The 24,488-nt window shown below is 35.3% G+C and overlaps 1 protein-coding gene across 1 annotated transcript in view; it reads right to left on the bottom strand.

The window, feature by feature from the left end:
• The window catches only part of LRRC7 (leucine rich repeat containing 7), a 708,443-nt gene extending 698,577 nt beyond the window's left edge, over positions 1 to 9,866 (bottom strand). Inside the window, exon 1 of the mRNA XM_082688811.1 lies at positions 9,858 to 9,866. The gene's annotated coding sequence lies outside the window, so the exon portion shown is untranslated. The remainder of the gene's footprint in view (positions 1 to 9,857) is intronic.
• Between the last annotated feature and the right edge of the window lie 14,622 nt (positions 9,867 to 24,488).

Genomic DNA, 24,488 nt, shown 5'->3' with positions numbered 1-24,488 from the left:
CCATACTATTACATATAGCAGAGATTTTACTTCCCCCCACACTCTATATTTTCTGACTTGCACAAATATATTCTAATTTGTTTATTCCTCAATTTGTAACAATTATAAATAATGTTGCTGCTATAAATATTCTCAAATTATACATACATGTCTTGGTGTACCTATGTACACATTTCTAGGTCTGGAATTTCTGGGCCATTAAATATGCAGATGTTCACTTTAATAGCTCTTTCTATGTAGTTTTCTTAGTGTAATTGTACCAATTTATATTTCTGCCAGCAGCATGTGATAATTCTCATTGTTCACATTTACCAACACTAAAGTCAATTTTTTAAGTGTTTAGCTAGTATTGTAGCTGTGTAGTGATGCAATGAAGCATCGTTTCCTTAATGATAGCAATTTGGATATCCTCCCATGTAAAGTGCCTGTTCAGGTCTTTTGCCCACTTTTCTGCTGGTTGTCTGAATTTTTCTTATTTATTTGCAGAAATTCTTTACATAATCTGGCCACAAGTACCTATTTGGGCATATATTTTTCAAGTTTTAAAAACAACATAGATCGTTTTTGCCCTCTTTTTAAGAGTTTCTTTCATTTAAGATAAATTGTAATTTTAGTGTAGTCAAAGATGTTCTCTTGGATAGTTATCTATAGCTATGTTATATTCTATACACTTTATTTGCTTGCCTTTACTTTTAGGTTTATTAAACATTATTTTTATATGTAGATCATGAAATATCTTGCAATTGTTTTTCTGTATGGACATCCAATTATCCCAGCACCACTGGTTGGAAACATTAGATGATATCTTCTAGAGAACATTTCACATTCTAAATAATGTTATCTTATTCTAGTAGATTTGCTTCTGTCACATCCTAGGTTAAGGGCATTTAATGTTAAAGGAAAAAGGCATTGAGATTTGAAGCCCTAAGAGAGCTAGTATATTTCAGATTGACTATTAATCCCAAAGCTTAAACTTTTGTTGTCCAATTTGGGACCCCTCACTCTTGGTAGGCTCTGACCTTAATCTTTATTCTCCTAGTCTATGAGTCTACCAAAAGTTTCTGACTACTTTCTTAGCTTCTCAGCTACTACTTTCAAATTAGCAAATGCTTTGAAGGGAAAAATTGCTCTCAGTGTCAGATCTATATTTCTGTGTTTTCCTCGTCTTTGGGATCTTAGTCTGGTGAGCCCATTTGTTTGGTAGCTTATAAATAATACTTATATACAGATCTTACTTGATTATAAGGAGAATTGGCTTAAAACAGTCAACATTGTCTGAAACAAAACTTTAAAAATGTAATTTAAAGTCTCTAATGGCTATCTAACTTCCTAAAACAAATAGGAAACCAGTAAATGTCTGCTTACTTGACTCCTTTTGATATGGATGAAATACCTATTTAATTTAATTCATTATAAGTATTGAGTGACTTCTAAATTCTATTTTTAAAAAAGCTATGTAGAATCAGCTGATGGCAGGTCTGTGTCACCATTTTTAGCCAGAGCACCATGTCTTTTAAGCATCTTTCAAATGATAACCCAGAGGTAGATACTGACTTTGTCTCTGAAAAGTCTCTCTTGTTAATGGGGGTGGTAGAAATTATCTGTGTTTGTAATAGTGGTATCTGGAAACTGATGACAACAGCTTTTTCTGGAGTATAATCTGTACAATGACAACTATGGTTCAGAATCTGATTTGGGGAAAAGAAAAACACCATGATATCCTTACACATTTTGGTTTTCCCCCATTTATTGTTTTGTCTAATGTCTTTGATATTGATTAAAAGAAACAGGTTATTTTGGGGGATATAGCTATATGGTTAAGTGGAAGTTATAGATCTGTGGCACTAGCTAGCTTACTCAGGCCAAAACAAAGATCAATTTTGTATGTATTGCTCTATATTCTTTCTCTCCATCATTGTATTCACATTCAAGCCTTAAATATGTTTAACCACATGACATTATGGTGGTTAGGGCATTAGAATGGGTCTTTACTTATTGGCATGTTCATGTTTTCATCCCTTGTTTCACTCTGGATAACAATAATTATGCTGAAAATAGTTGTGGGGGGGGACATTATGAATCCATACATTTCTCTCAGGGGTTTTCACATTTGGTTATTTTCAAAGATTACAGAAAATAATTTGTGACTGTTCCTTCTTTTACGATCATCAGTGGGATTAAACAACTTAAATGTACACGGTCTACAAAAATTAAAACATTTCTAAAAGTGTGGTCTATAGCTTACCTGAAGAGGGTCTGAGGATCTGCAGAATGTGTGGTCAATATTTAGGTTTTTAGCAGTCCATCGCCTTAACCACAGAAGACATCCAGATGGCCAACAGACACATGAAAAAGTGCTCCATATCACTCAGCATCAGGGAAATACAAATCAAAACCACAATAAGATATCACCTCACACCAGTCAGAATGGCTAAAATCAACAAGTCAGGAAATGACAGATGCTGGCGAGGATGCGGAGAAAGGGGAACCCTCCTACACTGTTGGTGGGAATGCAAGCTGGTGCAGCCACTCTGGAAAACAGCATGGAGGTTCCTCAAAATGTTGAAAATAGAACTGCCCTATGACCCAGCAATTGCACTATTGGGTATTTACCCTAAAGATACAAACGTAGTGATCCAAAGGGGAACATGCACCCGAATGTTTATAGCAGCAATGTCCACAATAGCCAAACTATGGAAAGAACCTAGATGTCCATCAACAGATGAATGGATCAAGAAGATGTGGTATATATACACAATAGAATACTATGCAGCCATCAAAAGAAATGAAATCTTGCCATTTGCGACAACATGGATGGAACTAGAGCGTATCATGCTTAGCGAAATAAGTCAAGCAGAGAAAGACAACTATCATATGATCTCCCTGATATGAGGAAGTGGTGATGCAACATGGGGGCTTAAGTGGGTACGAGAAGAATAAATGAAACAAGATGGGATTGGGAGGGAGACAAACCATAAGTGACTCTTAATCTCACAAAACAAACTGAGGGTTGCTGGGGGGAGGGGGTTTGGGAGAAGGGGGTGGGATTATGGACATTGGGGAGGGTATGTGCTTTGGTGAGTGCTGTGAAGTATGTAAACCTGGTGATTCACAGACCTGTACCCCTGGGGATAAAAATATATGTTTATAAAAAATAAAAAATTATATTAAAAAAAAATTTAGGTTTTTAGGTCTTACCCCAGATCCAAGTCCAAATCTCTAGAGAAGGGCCTAGTAATTGGCATCTAACAAGTTTTCTATGCAAACACAATTCTTATACCCATTAACTGATGTTTACAGTAAGAAAATCTGTCACATACATACCTCCCAAAGCCTTCTACAACAGGTATGATTATCTCCAATTTCCCAGATTGGAAACTAAGACAGAGGAGTAAACCACTGGAACAAATTCACATGAAAATTGAGCTGGCATGCCACCCAGTTCTCCTGACACTAACTTCAATGTTTGTCTCACTGCATCAGCTTTATGCTCTAGAAAGAATCTCTGTCTCAGAAAAGAGATTTTTTCCCCCGCCCCATATAGCCTCCTAAGCTGTACTAGCCCAAACAGCCTAATATTTGCTCTGTGACAGCAATTATTGAAATAGTGTATTGTTAACAACTTTCAATACATACCTTGGGCTCTTAATTCTCAGAGTGCTTAATTTTGGCAATGCACTTCCGTGCTCACTTGAATTTTCTGAGTATAAAAGCTCTGCCCTGGAGAGAGCACATTTAACACCCATGAGTGATAGTGCAACGTGAGGTTACCAGGAGCAGGGATGTTCCCACTGTTAGAGCAGATCTAGATGACTTCTAACAGCCTCTGATGAATGACTCAGCCTCAATGCCACAGAGGTGAAGCTCATCAAATCCACTTGCAACTACCTTCTGTAATGGACAAGAAAAAGGGACATTTTTCCTATCCAAGGTCTTGAGCATTTTTTTGGCCAGCAAATTACTGATAAAGACCTACCTTCTATAATTTATTGGACTGACTGGAATTGGGGGTATTTTTGTTTGTTTGTTTTTCTCCCAAGCAAAGACATGAAGAAAATAAGCATGGCCACTATTGACATCTCCTGATATTAAACACTTACTATATGCTACAATACTCAGCCTAGAGCCTCATATAAACTGCCTAACTTTGCTTATCACAACAAACTTATTCTTTGATTTCATAAGAGAAAACTAAAGTCTAAAGAAGTTAAGGAACTTGCCCTTCCATCTTGGCTGGTAAATCCTTATCTATCTGAATTTTAACCACTGTATTACATTTTCTTCCTTGATGTAGTAAAGATCTACTTTTAAGAGAGATGCATGTATCATAATTTAAAACAAGACCATGGAAGCATCTCTTATTTTTTTCCCATTGCATGAGAGTTATTCCGGTAGTATAGTAACAAACAAATATTCTCATTGAATCACAAGGAAGATGGGGGGAAGAGAAGTCATTCATTAGTAATTCTGCCCCTTTTGCATTCCTGCAAATCAGAGTAGTTTGAAATTGGATTAACTGCTCACTCAGACTAAAGAAATATACTGGCCAGTAATGGGCTTGTATCTTTATGAGGCCAACTGGCCACTAGAACAAGTAGAGTTTTAATATGGTAGACAAGGCAAGGGAACTTAGAGATTAAAGGAGGATAAAGACTCTTACAAGTCCAAAGAAAAAAGCACAGTTTTGAGACTATGTGCCACTAAAGTCAGGACAAAAAAGAATGCAGGGAAACTGAGTCCTGCATAGTTGAGTCTAACCCTCAGATGTGCAGAGGACAAAGGAAAAAGAAATGCAATGAATGTAGCCCAGGTAACAGTATCAATAAAAGTATTTTGAGGAGAGTTTCCCAAATCTGTATTAGGAGGCAGAACCATATCTTCAGAGGGAATTAGTTATAATTTAGGAACTATATCTCCTGAATGGCTCTTATTCAAGCATGCAAAACAACTTTGCAACCCTGCTGGGCAGCAGGAGGTTTTATTCTTTTATAGTATTATTTTCTGAACTGATACAAAACTGTCTATTTGATAATGTTATTCATATCTGTTATTTATATCCGCACTTCACTTTTTCCTAAATTCACAATGACCACTGTATCACTTAGTCTCAGTTAATAGTTTTATATAATTATGTTCATTCATATTATTTTTTCAGATAAGAAATTAAATTAGCTTATATTCTTATCATTATAAAATAGTTGAGCAAACGGGAGAATAAAATGTCTTAAAATGAATGTGGATAAAATATTACCTACTGGCACTACTAATACTAATTACTAATTAGTATATTAGTATAATAATACTATTAACACTCTACTAATACTATTGGGGATTGTGCTCTTAGGATATAGCATTACCAGAGACTGCCCATGTATCAGTTTGCTGTACTAACCACTCCAGAATTTAGCAGATTAAAAAACTACCTTTTATTTGTTAGTGGTTGGTTAGGTTCCCTGGGTGGTTTTTCTGGCGTGCATTCACTTACACAACTATATCCAACTGGTAGGTTTGCTGGGGACTGGGCGTTGGGCGTTGTAGGGATGGCTGGAAAGCTGGGCCTCTCTTTGATTGTAGTGATTCATCAATGGAGACTAGACCGACTTCTCTCTTTTTTAAAGCTTTAATTCAAATTCTGGTTAGTCAACATACAGTGTAATAATAGTTTCAGGTGTACAATATTCAACACTTCCATCAACACCTGGTGCTCATCACAAGTGCACTCCTTAGTCCCCTTCACCTATTTAATCCATCCACCAACGACCTCTCCTCTGGTGACCATGAGTTTGTTCTTTATAGTTAGAGTCTGGTTCTAGGTTTGCCCCTGTCTCTCTCTCTCTCTCTCTCTCTCCCTCTCTCTTTCTCTAGGCTGAGCTTCTTAAAATGCAGTTTCAAACAGCATTGCTAGAGTGTAATTTTCAATTCCTTTTCAGGAGCTACTATGTCCAGTTTGTCCTACTGAACAAAGCAAATGACAAGGCCAAGACCTGTGTCAGTAGTGACACAGAGTATGATTACTAGGTGTAATTCATTGGGGGCCTTTGACATAGCAATCTACCATAATCACTCTCCTTTCTGTCTTCATATGAGAGTTTTAACCTAGCATTTCCATGATTAAAGACTGACTACTGTCCAAATAGAAAAGATAAAAGTCCCATGGCTGAGGCAAAAGTTACTTCATTTGTCAAAGTTTCATTTGATTATTCTTGCCTCTAATCCAGTCCTTGGTTCCTTTATCCACTTCCCTCCCACTGACTTATTTCTTGCTATGAGCATCCTTTTCCCTCTTTTTTAAAATTTTAATTTAATTTTTTTCAGTGTTCCAAAATTCACTGTACATGCACCATACCCAGTGCTCCATGCAATACATGCCCTCCATAATACCCACCACCAGGCTCACCTTACCCCCACTCTGGTTCCATACAAATTTTAGGATTGTTTGTTTCAGCTCTTTGAAAAATGCCGGTGGAATTTTGATCGGGATGGTGTTGAAAGCATAGATGGCTTTAGGCAGTATAGACATTTTAACAATGTTTATTCTTACGATCTATCAGCATGGAATGGTCTTCCATCTTTTTGTGTCTTCTTCAATCTCTTTCATGAGCATTCTATAGTTCTACAAGTACAGATCCCTGACCTTTTTGGTTAAGTTTATTCCCAGGTATCTTATGGTTCTTGATGCTATGGTAAATGGAAGAGATTCCCTAATTTCCCTTTATATTTTTTCATTGTTAATGTATAAGAAAGCAACTGGTTTCTGTACATTGATTTTGTATACTGCCACATTACTGAATTGCTGTATGGGTTCTAGTAGTTTGGGGGTGGGTCTTTGAGTTTTCCATATAAAGTATCATGCCATCTGTGAAGAGAGAGAGTTTGACTTCTTTGCCAATTTGAATACCTTTTATTTCTTTTTGTTGTCTGATTGCTGTTGCTAGGACTGCTAGTACTATGTCAAATAACAGTGGTGAGAGTAGACATCCTTGTTGTGTTCTTGATCTCAAAGGGAAGGCTGTCAGCTTTTCCCCATTGAGGATGATATTCACTGTGGGTTTTTCATAGATAGATTTTGTGAAGTTGAGGAATGTTCCCTCTATCCCTATACTTTGAATCATTTTAATTAGGGAGGGATGCTGTTATCTTGTCAAATGCTTTTTCTGCATGAATTGAGAGGACCATGTGGTTCTTCTCTCTTCTCTTATTGATTTGTTCTATCACATTGATTGATTTGCGAATGTTTAACCATCCTTGCATCCCATGGATAAATCCCACCTGGTCATGGTGTCTTCTTTTAGTACTTGTATTAGTTAGAGATCAGGCAGAGAGGCAGAACCAGTAGGAGACCGTATATTAAAAGATTTACTGCAAGACTCATGCTGATTGTGGGGGCTGGCTAGAAAAGTCAAATCCATAGAACAGGCCATCAAGAAAGGCAAGCTTGCTCTCTGCAACATGAGATGAATCTACAGTCCACAGACGGAATTACTTCTTTAGGGAAAATTCAGCTCTTATTGAATCAAGCCCACCCAGATTATTTAGGATAATCTCCTTTACATCAAATCAACTAATTAAAGACTTTAATAACATCTATAAAATATCTTTTTTTTTCTTTTTTTTTAAATTTTTTATAAACATATATTTTTATCCCCAGGGGTACAGGTCTGTGAATCACCAGGTTTACACACATCACAGCACTCACCAAAGCACATACCCTCCCCAATGTCCATAATCCCAGCCCCTTCTCCCAAACCCCCTCCCCCCCAGCAACCCTCAGCGATTGCACTATTGGGTATTTACCCTAAAGATACAAACATAGTGATCCAAAGGGGCACGTGCACCCGAATGTTTATAGCAGCAATGTCCACAATAGCCAAACTATGGAAAGAACCTAGATGTCCATCAACAGATGAATGGATCAAGAAGATGTGGTATATATATACACAATGGAATACTATGCAGCCATCAAAAGAAATGACATCTATAAAATATCTTCAGAGCAACATCCAGATTTGTGTTTGACAGAATCACTAGAGACTGCAATCTAGCCAAGCTGACACATTCAAAGACCACCACATCACCTTTCAATACTTGCTTTACAACAGCAAATTTGAAACTTTGTAGGCCTTAGTCACTCCTTGCCCCTCCTCCAAAGAAACGTGTATTTTCTCTAAGTTCTACCCTAGCTGCCTGTGACTCACAGTATCTACCTAACCTTATATTCCTGCAACATTTTATTCTCACAGATTTAGTGGCAGAATCTGATCATGTAAATTTCTAATTTTTAGGTTATTTTACTGTTTTTTTTTTCTTTTCCAGTTTTCCAACACCTATAAGTGATTATAATTGTGTAACTGATTCCCTACATAAAACACCCTCTCTTTAAATACTTGATATGTTTGTTCTTTTCATGACAGGACCCTGACTAAGACAGTATTGTATAACATCAAATTCAAATATAAATATAAAGTTTATAGTGTGTGTGTATAAATATTTATATATATATATATATATAGTATAACATCAAATTCAAATATAAAGCATAGTATAACATCGAATTCATTATAGCAACTCAGTACATAGTAGTTATATATATATGTATATATATACATATATATATATATGTATATATTATCTGAGTGCAGCCTTGGTAATGCATATGTACATGCTTTCATTTGTTTTTCCTCAATAGATATCTTTCTACTGATGCATCAATCCATCTGCCTTTCATTCTGTTTTTTCCTACAGAACCTAATCTACTATAGTCTGCCATCTCTGTTAACAACTACTCCATTTTTATAGTTACTTTGGTGCAAACACTGGGATTAATCTTGACTTCTCTTTTCCTCCATACCCAATATGCCAGTAAATTTCATTGGTCTCCTTTCAAAATATTTGCACCTCTGAACACCTGCCCTGTCACTACCTTGGTCTTAGCCACCTTCATTTTAATTCTTTAGAGGACATTGCTTGCAAAGGTCATGGTACTCTTTTAGAAGTTAGTAAAAAAATCATATAAAACCTACATGAAAATCTGGCGCTTTTTTTTTTTCCTGTGTCTTCTGGCATTTGCTTTTCCTTCTGCCTAGAATGTTCTCTCCTAGAACTCACCTGGCTTATTCTCACAATTCCTTGAGTTCATTACTCAAGTCTGCTTTTTCAGTTTAGCTTTCCTTAGGGTCCACATTTGCATTTCAACTACCAATCATTTCTTACTTCCTTTTTTTTCTTTAGTATTTTTCTTGTTTACTATCTGTATTCCCCTCATATAGCAAGTTAGCGTCATGAGGGAATAATTTTGATGACTTTGTTCCTTGCTAAATTCCCCAATCCTAGAAAAGTGCCTGTTATGGAAAAGATGATTTTCAGTATTGGTGTAGTACTTAAGATCCTCTCTCTTCACAGAGCAGAGAGGCTTGAAATATTTAAGGCTAAGAAACAAATTAGGATTTTGCATGAAATTTGAGGGTATTTTAAAATTCCTGAAATTCAACCAGGGACTAATCCTCTGCACCACAAGTTAAAATTTGAGGAATGGAAAAAAAAAAAAAAAAAAAAAAAAGCAGACTGACTCATTAAACCAGTCTTATGGAAACCAGTCTTAAAGTCATGAAAAATTAAGTAGCAAGGGGAAAACAAATGAATGGATTAATGAATGAAAGAATAATTGCACACATATATACATGCATATGTACAAAAATTCTAGAAGGGACTATACAATTAATAGCTAAATGAGAGGAACTATATTAAGTGCTAGCAAATTAGGTAACAAATACACAAAAACTAAGTTATGTGTCAGTTAGTTGACCTATAAAATAAATTAATCCAGCATATCAATATTAAGCTTTAAAAAGAAAATATACCCCAAACAGTACTTGAAGTCCATCCAAACTTCCTAGATATGATAATTCTACTCTGTTGTCCTTGTTGATATTGCTGTATGTAGAATATAAAAGGCAACATAATAATAAATGAGCTCCCCAGTCAAGCCAATATTTGGTTTTTAAGTAGTATGACATAGTGGCAAGAGTTTGAAGTAAAAACAAAAAAAAAAACACTAAATTTTAAATATTTTCTATCATTTGTTAAATGTTTTCTTGATTGACCTTTCTGAGTCTGTTTCTTTCTCTATAAAATGGGGATATTCTAGCTATTTATTGCTGTGTAGCAAATTAATTTACTCAGTGGCTTAAGACAAAAACCATTAACTATTTTATTTTATCTTATGCTTTTATGTGTCATTAATTTGGATAGGCTCAGCTGGATAATTTTTCTGTTGACTCCCTCAGTGTTGACTGAGATCACCCACTGGTATTGATGTGGGAAATGGTTTTGACTGTGGGGTCCTAGATGGCATCATTCCCTTGCCTGATACCATGTGGTATGTTTGGACTCAGCTGGTATTAGTTAATTGGAACGCCTACATGGTAGTTTCCCTAACATGATACCCTCAGAGTAGCTGGATTTCATTGTGGTTTAAGACTGGAGTGAAAATTTTCTAAGAGAAAGGAAATGAAAGGTGTTAGTGTTTAATGAGTCAGTCTAGAAACTGGTACAACATCACTTCTGTGTGTTCTTTCCATTATGGCAATCACAGAGATGACCTACATTCAAGGCGAGGACACACAAGCTCCATCTCTTGATGAATGGAATGTCAAAGGGTTTATGGTTATCTTTTATCTGTTTTAAGGAATAATATTTCCTACCTCATTAAAGTTATTATGAGTTAAATAAAATTTAATATATATGTATTATATATATATAATATATACATGAATCAAGTTTATTGAAATACTAGAAAAAGTTAGAAAGTAAGTATACTGCATGATTATCTCCCAACAACTACTCCTACAAACTGCCATCTATTCTAAGGTTCATTTTTCCTCATTTTCCTCTAATTCTGCAAAAAATATTCAGCAGGTATCATAGAATGGTCCCTCTTATCGAAAAATACCTCTGTCCCCAAGTTTTAATAACAAGTCAATCCATAGGCATTTGAAACATTGAATTTTCATTCAATTAGTATCTTTTCTTTCCCCTTATCCTCTAGTTGGGATGAAGGGAAGACTTCCATTCTTATTTTTAGCTGGCACTTTCTAATACCAGATTGCTGTTTTGGGAGACAATAGAAGATAGCAAAGGTATGAAGCAAAGAAAGTCTTACTTGTACTTGTAATTACTGTTAGTGATATTTACCAGATGTCATAAATATTCATAGTCATTTCCTTTGTCACTTCTGTGGATCTCTGACTTCAGTTCCTTGATGCATGTGATAATTTTCAGTGGGCCACATCCATCTCCATTTAGCTTTTTCCTCTAACACCTCTGTCCTTAATCTTTGAACAAAGGAGATTGGCCTAAAGTCATTTTCAAGACAACTTATAGTTATCTCTTTTCTGGTACATGGAGATCACATAGGAATCCTTGCCATGGTGTACTCTGGAGGTATATCTTATTTTCAGTGAAGACTTTTTAATTCTTCTGCTCTGGGCTACTTTAGTTAGTCAAAGCTCTCAACCTTTAGACTTTTTAGACGGGAGTCAGATGCCAGTCACTGCATCCTTCAAATTTCAGGGCGTGCATTCAGACTCTCCAAACTCTTATAACATCTCTTCTCACGTGAGACCAAAGTAATCTCCTCCCATTCCCTGTGCTTCACAGTGATTGACATGGAACAGTGGAATCCAGGACATACTGACAATTTCTTTAAAGCAATCCCAAGATCTACTTTCTCTAATTCCTCACATCTCTTTTTTTATCCTTGACTTCAGTAATGAGCTAAAAATTTCAATGCAATTTTTACACTTTCTTAAAGCATGTTCTGCCTATGTAATCTGATATTTTGGCTTTTTGAAAACATAGCACCACAAATTTGACTCCCATTAAAAGGAGGGTCTATGTTATCTCCCTTTAAATGTGAGAAGTTTTAATTAATAAAATATGGTTGAAATAACATCATGTGGCTTTTGGTGCTGAGTCATAAAAGATGATGAAGCTTCAGCCTTGTTTGCTGAAATATTTGCATTGGAATCCCTAAGTTTCCATGTAAGTGGTCCAAATACCGAGAGACAGCCAAACTTTGAGGAAGCCGGACTCACCGAGAGTGAATACATGTAGGAATTCTAGTCTGCAATTCTAGTTTTTGAGTCCTCTCAGCTCAAGTGCCAGACATATGTGTAAGTAAGACTTTAGATGACTTTTGTTCCTAGTTTTTGAGTCACCCCCAGCCTTGGAATCAGCTGAGATATCATATATTGTATATAAATTCCTGACCCACAGAATATGTGAGCATAAGGAAATGGTGTCTTTTTGCTTCTGAATTTTGGATTATTTTGTCAAAACTGTACTAACTGGAACAAGCACTTGACGTATGTGTGTGTATGTGTTTTATCCAGTGCTGAGATCTCATTCAAACCTGAGGAAGAAAGAGTTAATGTACTGTTTCATAAAGCCTTCAGAATACAATATGTATTTAATAAAGATAGTTGTTATTCTTCTTGAAAAGCACAAGAAATAAAAGCTCTACAAGACTCCTTTACTCTCAGTATGACAGGATCCAAAAATCTTTAAAATAATTTTTCTAATACATGCCAGTAGGACTAAAAAGCGGCTACCCAGCTAGTCTGTATTGTTCCATGTTTTGCCAAAACATTCGCTTGTTGGCATGTCAGACTACTGCACCATTCATATGAGATGTAATCTGACCCATGACTAAGGATTATATGTATTTCTCCTACATACAGCCTGTCTAATGCAGATGATGGCATCTGGGAGAAAGCTTCAGAGCTCCATCCAAAATTAAATATTAGAAAATCTCATTAAATCAGAAATCAAAATGCTAAAAATAAATAAAATGCTTAAACAGTGTCTGCTCCCACCCATTACTTCTCCGAACTCAGAATCATGAAATCATGAAGAGCTCTGTGGGACCAGTATGGTATGAGAATTGGTCAAGTCTTCAGACTTGGTGTCAGAGTCACACACAACAAAAGGACTTGACTCATCTGTTTAAGAAATTCATCTTGCTTTCACAGTGATTTTGCTCCTGACAAGTTGTAAGCAAATGGATATCTTGCAATTATCGAACACACTAGAAGTGCACACTAGTTCAAGAATTATTTTTTTCTTTAACCAAATGAAGGTTTTTGACAGTTTGATAAAGCCCATATTTTTACATAATGGAGGTCAAATTCCTCAATACTGTTTACTATATTGTAGTGGATTATCTACAGAGTTGTTTGCATAGCCCCTCACCTTATCCTAAAAGAGCTTCCTCTATAGTATTTATGGTGATATGCTGGTCCTATATCAATCAAGCTTAAATTATTTCCGTTCAAAAGACCAACCAGGGAAAACATTCTTATTATCTTATCTTGCACCAACTGCCTATTTGCAACAATTAAGTACAAAATGAATACTGGGGCTTACCATGCCAACTGTATAAGAAGTTTTTTTTCACTATAATGACAGGGACTGAGCAAGCAACTTGAGTATCTCCTCTGTGAAGCAAAGAAAGCAAAATTATAGCCTATCAAGTAGAGAAAGCATTCGCAATGAGCATGGAGTATGAATGAAGTCAACAAAGAGAAGAACAAAGATGAATGATAAAGAGGAATCCAGTATCATTTAAGTTCTGATCTCCCTTGGTTCATGGGAGATCACATTAGGTGTATAATATATCCTTCCTTTACTTTTTTAAACTACTTACTTAAGCTATGTCTCTGCATGTTGTTCCAACAAAATCCTAAAACATTACAGCTTCATCTTTTAACATTGTTTTCATACTCTGAACTTTAGCATACAAATGTCTCATAGATCTTTGAATTTCAGTCTTTCCTCTTGCTAGTTATTTGCACATATTATTCTTTCTGCCTTCTCCCTTCCTACCTCTACTGGTCTGACCCAGCCTATTCCTGTACATACTCCAGCTCCCAGCTTAAAAAGCATTTATTTTAGAGGCCCTTCTTCACCCCTCACATCAGGCTTCAATTCTCCTCAATGATCCTCAATTCCCAGTATACCTCCTATGATATGAGGTACTGCACTAAATTTGTCTGTGTCTTCCAAGAGACTGTTTAGTCTTTAAGACACAGGGACCTGAGCCATTCTTGCTCACCATCTTATCTCTAGATCCTATAATATTGTCTATCACATGGAGGTTTTCAATGGCAATCCCTCAAATAAATGTACAGGTTTACATAAAGCAAGCAATACACACACACACACTAAAGATATATAAATCACATTGGTTATAAGGGCAAAATACATAATAAAAATTGTGAAGCAAACAAAATCTGTTCCTTTTCTTTTTTTTTTTTTAAGATTTTATTTGTTTATTTGACAGACAGAGGTCACAAGTAGACAGAGAGACAGAGAGGGAAGCAGGCTTCCTGCTGAGCAGAGAGCCCATGAAGGGCTCAATCCCAGGACCCTGGGATCAGGACCAGAGCCAAAGGCAGAGGCTTTACCCACTGAGCCACCCAGGCACCCCCAAAATGTGTTCATTTTAATCTGAATAGTTTGTGCTTATCTCTTCTTCCAGGTGTGGTTTCCTTATTTTCTTCCAAATGTGGTACTTCATTTTTTTTTGTTTGTTTGTTTGATTTCTTGGATCTGCCTTTAAGAATTTTTAAATACTCGAGACTCTTTCTTTTCCCTTTTTTTAAGCAAAATGTAACAATTTCGTGTCCTATTTCTTCATATCCTACTTTGGGCTGGGCACCCACTGACACATTATCACAATAGCCATTGTTAACATGCAAATGAGCTTTCCTTTTCTAGTACTTGTATAGTAAGAATGACTTCTGAAGAAAATGTCTTAACCAAAAAATACGGCTTACATCATAAGAAATTCAGGCAAAGGCAGTCCAGAAAGAAGGTAATATTTTTAAGTAAGACTCTATGTTCCTCAAGTCAAATTAATAGCTGCCTATCTCCCTCTTTCATAGAGTCAATCCTACCCATACATAATTATCAGTATATCTCATATATGAAAAGAGAATTAATCAATTATCCCTTTTAAGCTCATAAGACTAAGCCCCTTGTAGATGATTAAACAAAATAATATATAACATAAATATATATGATGGCAATAATAGGACCTAAATAATCCTTCCACTGCTTCTACTCTATTTAGTAAATTCTTTCTTTCCAATATCTTTTAGTATATAGCTTAGTCAAAGAAATATGGGGGATAAGGAAGAGACAGCCAATAAAACTTGCTACTTCTAGCTGAAGAGAGATGAATAGTGGCTAAAACTCTTTCAGGATGGGTCATATTCTCCAATCTCTTTACTAAGCTCTTTGAGAATTTTTTTTTTTTTTTTTTGGTGAATTTTAAGGTTATCTCTGCTTCACTTTATTCATATCCTTTTACATCATTTTACCATATCATGTTATAATTTATTTCTGTGTTCATGTCCCTTGTGGCATTGTTATGTATTCAAAGACAGGGTTATTGTTTTGATTTTGTATACCCAGAGTTTGTTACTGTCTATGAAGTCACTAACGCTGTGTGGTAAAATAAAGAGAATACATTCTCATATTACTATTTACATGGGTGCTTTAGTGACTTAAGTCTAGACCTCAAATGATCTTTATTGCTTCCCTTTAATAATTGTTTCCTTCTGAAAATACAATGGAATGTTAACCAGGGTTCTGTTACATATTATCCAGAAAGGAATTAGCATGCACACCTTACTTAATGTTAAAAACCAAAGGCCAATGGTGAGGCTTTCTCACTTTCTTCCTACCTATGAATAAGTTTACTTTCATAATTTCTACTTACTCTCTTAGGGCTTCCTTGAGATGGCTATTTGCAATTATACATCCATGAAAATTGTTTAATTAAGAAAGGTGCCTCTGGGGCGCCTGGGTGGCTCAGTGGGTTAAGCCGCTGCCTTCGGCTCAGGTCATGATCTCAGGGTCCTGGGATCGAGTCCCACATCGGGCTCTCTGCTTAGCCGGGAGCCTGCTTCCTCCTCTCTCTCTCTCTCTGCCTGCCTCTCTGCCTACTTGTGATCTCTCTCTGTCAAATAAATAAAATCTTTAAAAAAGAAAAAAAAAAAGGTGCCTCTGTAAGATTTAAAATTGTCAGATCCTTATGGCAGTTTGAAATTATGAAATTTTGAAACTTGTTCTCCAATTTAACCTTTATCTACCCACTTGTTTGTACCTTTATTTTGTAATATTCTTTATGTTAAATCCCAACAGTTTTTCTATATTTTTATGTATGGTTGTTTTAAATTTGCAATTAATTTTAAATTAGCTCCCATACATTCTTCTTTATTATGTCCCACAGGCACATTTGTTCCCCCACCTTTCTGTTCATTCACTCCTTTTAAAAAAATTAATTAATTTTTAATTTATTCATTTGAGAGAGAGAGAGAGAGAGCAAGAAAAAACACGGGCAGTGGGGAGAGGGAATGAGGAGAGGCAAGGGGCAGAAGCAACTGGGAAACAGATTTCCTGCTGAGCGCAAAGCCTGATGATCAGTGCCATCCCAGGACACCGGGATCACAACCTGAGCCAAACGCAGAGGCCTAACTGACTGAGTCACTGAGGTGCCGATGTTCATTTACTCCTTAAACATTTAATAAATACCTGTTTTTCAAACCATTAAGAAACTCTTAATCTCAGGAAACAACTGAGGGTTGCCCGGGGGGTGGGGAGGAGGAATATGGTGGCTGGGTTATGGACACTGGGGAGGGTATGTGCTATGGGGAGTGCTGTGAATTGTGTAAGACTGATGATTCACAGACCTGTATCCCTGAAGCAAATAATACGTTATACGTTAATTTTTTTAAAAGTATCTGCTTTGCAGCTGGCATTTGGGCTACTTGTTCAGGATATAAAGAACAAGATGGCAGTCAAGGATATTGCAGATTTGAAAAAACAAATAAATGCACTACAGTGTTTATATATTTTAGAAGAGTTTTTGTTGTTGTTGTTGTTTTTTTTTTTTTTTTTTTTTTTTTTGGTCATGAAAACTCAGCTTGAACTAGCGTAAGCAAAAGTGGGAATAAAATATGAGTGGCCCATTCTGGATCATGTGCCTATCCTGAAATGATGGACTATATCCCAGTGGCAGCCAGTGCATGAGAGCTTCTGACTGAGTCATGAATCACTCCTCATCAATGAACTGTGACCATTGATTCATGTCATTGTTGTGTAGAATAGCTATTTCCAAGGTAATCATATAAATGGGAAAGGAATAAGTACTAGAAATGAGCATGTGTAAGCAAAACTATTTTCCCAGCACAGTGCTTCAGTGATATTTTAGGAAACTGGTGTCACAGTAGCTTAAATATTAGGAGAAAGAGTCAAAGGAACTTCATAAATATGGTTGGTATATCTAGAGTTTAAAATCTCAAGTATGAAGTATTTGTTAGTTGGGTAAAGATTGAGAGTAGAAAACTACTCCAGGCAACGTAGCAGCTGGGAAAAAGCCTTGGAAAGTAAAAGAGCCTGAGGAGTTAAGAGCACAATGTGTGATCAGAACATAGTTTATAATCTGTGAATGGGTGAAGGGTAATTGCAGAGGGGGATTCAAGAAAAGACACAGGTTGGATAGGCAGGGGTGGATTAGCTACTTTCAAAATTTTAATCAAGTAACTTTTCTTTCTGAAATTAAAAGTTTACATGGAAATCTAATACATACAATAGATAAAACACTGGTTTGTTCTGATTGAAGGCAGAGAAGTGAGTACAGAAGCAAAACTGGTTCAACCTACTCTTGCAATCCCTTTAGATTCTACTATAATACCTTGAGAACTACTGAGGTGGACAATGTGGTGGTAGGCCAGGGCCTGACAAAATTCTATTTTTGAATGAGCACTTTTAAACCATATGGTTAGTATGGCTGAAACTCAAAATGAGGGTATTAGTTAGGAGACAATTTTAAAAGCCCAGACTTAGTTTTTGAATAAAAAATTAAAACTGTTTAAAGTTGGATAAAGGGGAAAAAGCACTATAGAACTGTTCCTTAGAAATAATAATTACCTAGCATTCAAACATAGCAGTTCATAATGATAAATACAGTAAGATGAATGAATCTCAAATACATACTTAGCAAAAGAAACTGCAAACAAAAATGTAAATATTGCAAATATTAATTTGTATGAAATTTTAGAAAAAGCAAAACCAATCTCTAGGAACAGAATTCATGTCAGGAATTGCCTAGAGCCATGTCTGTTTGGATTGTGGGGAAGGCGGGGAGGCAGGGGATTGACTGCAAAGGGGCACAAAGGAATTTATTGGATTGATGTAAATGTTGCCTATTTTGATTGTGGGGGGGAGTTTCATGGAGGTATAAAAATTTTTAAAAACCATCAAATGGCATACTTCAAATTATACCTCAATAAAGTTGATTAAAGAAAGAAGAAACTCATAATTCAGATTTGGGTCTATTACTAAATAACTAGGTGACTTTAATATATCCAGCATATCCTCTGAACTTCATTACCTACAACTACATGAGAGGAATAATGAATAACTGTCCAGTCTACCTAACAAGCTTGCTTATAAGCTAAAGTCAAATAGATAAAGAATGCAAAAGCAATTTTTTAAATGTAAAGCACTATAACATAAGTTATGAGATATTATTATTAGATAAGAAATTTTTAAATGGGATTATTCTTATAATAATTGTTCTTATAAAGGGTCTAGAATTAAGTATATTTTAGAGAGCAGGTAAAGTGTTTGCCTACAAATCCTGTAACAAACCCCTGCTACTGATTCAAAACTGCATCAAAATTATTCTGATCTTTAAAAGAACTAAAAAGATTAAGTGGTGAAAAATATGATTCATTTCCCTCAAATTCAGCTACAGAGTAAAATCATGAAAAAGTACAATTCATATATTATTCCTCTTGGAATAATTTTGTTTCACCATTATCAAGAAGCATTTATAAACCATTTACTATTCAGAAAGCACTGTGTGCTTAAAAAGAAATATGAACTGTTTTAAGTTTAAATTAAATTTTATCTTAGCGTATTCATGATTTAATGTTCAAGCTATCAGGAAGCATTCAGGACCCTATATCTAGAATAATGAAATCGATGTCAAATATTTACTGTCATTTTCAACTACCTATAATATACCTTGGAATAGCATGGATAATTACAACCAGATTTCAATATATTTGTACAAGAAAAGGAGTTTGGACATACCCTTAAAACTTCAGAAATTCAGGGGTGCCTAGGTGCTCAGTTGGTTAAGCATCCAACTCTGTTTCAGCTCAGGTTATGATCCTATGATCTTGAGATCCAGCCTTCCATCAGTTTCCGTGCTCATCTCAGAGTCTGCCTCAGATTCTCTGTCCCACTCCACCTCCCCTGCTTTCTCTCAATCTCTCTTCCCTCTCTCAAATAAATTAATTAACTACAATCTTAAAAACACACACCAAACTTCAGAAGTTCGGATGAAATGGGTAAACAGAATAGGAGTTCTAGGAGTTGTTCTCTTATGTTCCTGGAAAAGTAAAACTATTGTAAGAAACAAAGACAAACAAATCTTTAATTCTACTTATGGTCATATATAATGTCTGGTTTGTTTCTGTTTCCTATGGAAAGGTGCATTTGTTATCTGAGAAGAGGTATTGCAAGCTGGCATTGGTAGATTTCCCATCATCCAGGCAGTAACCTTCTGTGTTTACAGTCTCAAACCTTGGTCTCATAAAGAAATTAAGAAGTAATGTATTTTGTAGCAATAGATCCCTATAAAGTGAGTTCAAGAGTAATGAATGGAGCAGGAATACCCATATCAAAGTTTATTATAATAAGTAGAACTACTGCAACCAGACAGATAATAGGTGAGCATTATAAGTCTATTTCATCCAAAACATAATTAGAATCTCAGTTGGTGGGTGTCGAAATAGAATAAGAGGCATGGGGGAAAATGGAAGTGTAATAGTATCAGGCTAAAATAATTTGACATGACTGTGTGATAATGAGAATGGTCTTGTCAATGGGATAGATACCAGAAGTACTACAAGGCCCCTCTATTTAGGCCCGTGCTTTAATGAGATGGACACTCTTGTCCTTGCGACCCTTCTTTTGTCATTCTGCTGTGGCAGACCAATCTCTCACCACTTCTAATTGACGGACTCTTTTTATATAATTAATATATTCAGTTAGATAACTTAGAATATGAATATTCTGAATCATGATATGTTGGATCCTACAGATTTTTGTGGAGGGCAAACATTTCTGTCATTTTTATTTATTTTCTTTAAAATGACAACAGTTACAGGTTTTTAGGGAAGAAGTTTTGCTTTTGTTTACCACAAAGCAGCTACCTCACAAATAAATGAAAATTTAATACCTTTTATCTATTTTAAATAAAAGACAATTGTTATCATCTATAGACACCCAAAAGAAAAACAAATACTCTGACACCATAACATTCAATAATCTGCTTCTTATTTTTCTTTGTTCAAGAATGCCAGTAGCCATAGAAACATGGTTACTAATCAATCTAATTCATGTTATAACCTCTAGTTACTCTATTTATCATAACTAAGAAAGGAACTATATTCTCCTGTAATTGAGAGAGGCATTTCTCATAAATGAAATGTCAAAAACAAACAAACAAATAAGCAAACAATCATGATTCAGTCTTTGTGCCCAGCCGGAGAAAATATAATCAGAAGAAATTGCTATAGTTTCAGAGACAGATATTGCCAGATATTTGGATACCACTGAAAGTTTATTGAAGTGCTTTTCCCTTTTGACAGAGAACACTCAGAGAGTTCACCTAGGATAATAATATACACAAAGAGAAGACAGAATCAAGTCTATTTGCTTCTAAAGTAATATCTCAGTTGATCTATAAAAGCAGAGATCCATACTCAAGGGAAAATTCTCCTTAATAAGACATTAAGAAGAAAAATATGCATATTACATATTAATAATTCTTTTTTAAAAGATTTTGTTTATTTAAGAGAGAGCAAGAGCGAGAGAGATCACAGAGGGAGAGGAAGAAGGAGAAGCAGACTTGCCATTGAGCATGGAGCCTGATGATCATGACCTGAGCTGAAGGCAGACACTTGATAGACTGAAACAGCTAGGTGCCTCAATTGCCAATACATTCTTGTGGCAAGAGAGAAAGAAAGAAAGAAAGAAAGAAAGAAAGAAAGAAAGAAAGAAAGAAAGAAAAGGAAAGGAAGAAAGGAAGGAGAATGAGGAAGGAATACAGGAAGTATCAAGGTGAGGGTAAGAATTGAAATTTTAGGTGAGGTATCCTGACAAGGTATTACTGAGAAGGTGGCTTTCTATTAATAACCCAAAGACTGAAGGAAGAAGAAGTAATCTATGCTGATATCTCAGGAAAAGGGTGGATAATTCAACAGAACTAAATTACTGAAGCAGAAGCATGTCTGGAGTGTTGCAGGAGTAAAAAAATGTGGTGTGCCTGGAGTTGTGAGTGTGATTGGTGTAGTAAATGAGATAACATAGAGCCAAAGCATGGGAGTCTGGCTTTGACCATTTGTAAGAACTAGTCCTAAAGGGGGAAAAAAAAAATCCACTCAAGACTTAAATAAATAGATTAAAAGAGACTGGACTTCTTTAAGTTGGAAGACTGGAGCCCTCAAAAATATCTAGATTATGTATCACATTTAAAGTGAAATGTTAAGATCATTCTCTTAAACATCAGGGATGAGTCAAGGATGTGCACTCTCACATTCTCACCACTTTTCCTTATACATTGCACTGGAGGTCCTAGTCAGAACAGTTAAAAGAACAAAACAAAGAATCACGAAAGAAACATCATTGGTTATCGGAGTAGCAAGATAATAAAGCATGTTGCCCAGTGGCATCCAGAAGTTCCTAGTCCACAACGTCAAGGATCTTCAAGTACTGCTGATGTGCAACAAATCTAACTATGCAGAGATCGCTCACAATGTCTCCTCCAAGAGCCACTGTGGAAAGAGCAGCCAGCTGGCCATCAGAGTCACCAATCCTAATGCCAGGCTGTGCAGTGAAGAAAAGGAATAGATAGACAGCTTGTGTGCATATTTATTTTTGTCAATAAAACCATAAAACTACAAAAATTATTTGGAGTAAAGGATCAAAAATAGAAGAAGATTTTCTTTCCCATAACAAAAATTACTATGAAGCTATGATTACTTTAATAGTATAGTATTGGTCAAGGATAGTATTCTAGATAAATGTAAGCAAATAGAAAAGTCCATAAGTGATTCTATCTACATATGAAAATTTAATTTAATTTATGACATAGTTGTCAGCACAGATCAGTTAAAACAAATGGTTTTGGATCATTATTTATCCATTTGGGGGAAAATGTCAAGTTAGCCCTCTACATCATTCAAAAGAATCAATTCCAGATAGATTTAAATGTGAATGGAAACCTCTATAAGTATTATAGAACATTTGTGACCTCAGGACAGAAACGAGTTTATTAAACAAAATTCAGAAAATCCAAATCATAAAACAAAAAATTAATAAAATCTATTATTAGATTAAAATGAACAACTTCTGATCATCACAAGACTTCATAAAGACCAAAACATACAAGCTAAGGATTGAGAAAATTCTCACCATATACAGATTACAAAGTATTATTACCATACCAATCAATCAATAAGAGAAAGGAAATACCCAATTAAAGTTGAACAAAAACCACAGAAAGACATTTCATAGAAGAGGTACACGAATAACCTTTGAATACATGAAAAGATGTGCAAACTCATTAGCAAACCCAGAAGTGCACTGATGTCTCAATAACTCTTCATTTTAAAACACAGTGTTGGCAAGAATGTGGAGCAATGGGAAATATTCATCCATTACTCATGAAGTGAAAATTTTTGCAAACACTTTGGAAGAGAGTCTGCCAGTGTGCTGTAAAATGGAACAGGTACATTTCCACTTTCTTGGTATACATACTAGGGAAAATCCTGCACAAGTGCAGAAGAAGGTAATTTATAAGGCTTCTAACAATGTTCACAAAAGAAAATAAATGTTAATATTTTAAATGCTGATCAGTTGTAGAATAGATTAACAATTGTATTATATTAATACAGTATTACTCAGTAGTGAAAATAAATTACAGCTATAAACTGGGTCAATCCAATTCCCCAAATATAATGGCTGTAGAAATACACCACAGAACCACACACAGCATGATTCTATCATTAAAAAACTTTAAAATAGGAAACTCTAATTATATATTCTTTAGAGTCATTTATATACGTGACAAAAACTATAAAAAAATTTAAGAGGCTGATTAGCACACAAAAAAAACGATGTTCCTTCTTGAGGTGAATGAGGTTTGTGTGATTGAGGAGGGACACACAAGGGGTATCGGTGAAGTTTTTAAAATACTAGTCATCTCTTACCTTTGGCTGTGGGTTCTAGTTATGTCTTTTCTTTAAATTTGAATGTATGTTTAAGAACTCTCTAAATCTCTAAACTGTCCACGCTATAATAATAAATGTCATTTTTATTTATTAATCCTTGTATCATAAAAACTTTGAGGTTTCTAAATTACCTCAGCACACTTTTATGATACAGACTCACACATCTCCAGCTTTATTTGATTAATTTACATAACAAAAGTTTTCATATTTCCTCAAAAATCTCCACCCATGCATAGAACTGTACTCTTTGATCACCTAAGAAACTCGTCTGGTAGAGGAAAAGTCAAATGAAATAAATTTTAGGTATATAATTATCCTCAGTTTTGCTTGACTCAACAGAGTCTAAGAACTGTTGAATTTTGGATCAGATGTTCTGCCAGCTGTTTACGGACTGCATCTCAATTAATTCTCATGAACTCATGAAACATCTGTTATCACTTCTATTTTGCAGATGAGAAACAGTCTCAGCAATGATTAAGCTATTTATGTATCACTACCCAGCTAATAAAGTTTAGAAGAGAGAATTAATCCCTGGTTGTCAGATTCTGAGGCCAAGATTCTTCCCATTACACCCCATAAGGAGAGTGGGATCGCCAGGTACCAGAGACATGAAGCACAGTACCTTCAGTGGAAATAGAGCTTAATAAGTATTTGAGGAATGAGGGATAAATAAATGAATTTCCTGCAAATATGGTTCTTACTTGAACATTGATTATTTTGTTTCCAGTCTCTGATTTTTTTTCCACCTTCAGTTATGTCTCTGTATAATTCTGGACTACAAAAATTCATTTAATAATTGCACATCACTTTCTCATAAGTGGAACATTTTAGACAACATGCTAAGTAAACAATATTATCATAATCCAATTATTTTAACTGTTTTCTTCTTTCCTTTTTTTATGATATTGTATTTTGCCTAAGAAAACAGGGCGATAGCAACACACTTTACTAGTAGTAACTACTAATGATAAACTCTGCTATGAAAATTTCACAGGATAAAAATTTAAAGTTATAAAAAATTAATTAGATCTTTGGGTTATGAATTCTATAATTCCAAAATGCTGCAAATGCATTTTATAAAAGTCACATTGTGCTACATAAGGGAACTTAGTTTTT

The sequence above is a fragment of the Mustela nivalis genome, assembly GCF_964662115.1.
Source record: "Mustela nivalis genome assembly, chromosome: 10".
Lineage (NCBI taxonomy): Eukaryota > Metazoa > Chordata > Mammalia > Carnivora > Mustelidae > Mustela > Mustela nivalis.
The sequence above is the reverse complement of the archived record's forward strand: the minus strand, read 5'-3'. Positions and strand labels throughout refer to the sequence as shown.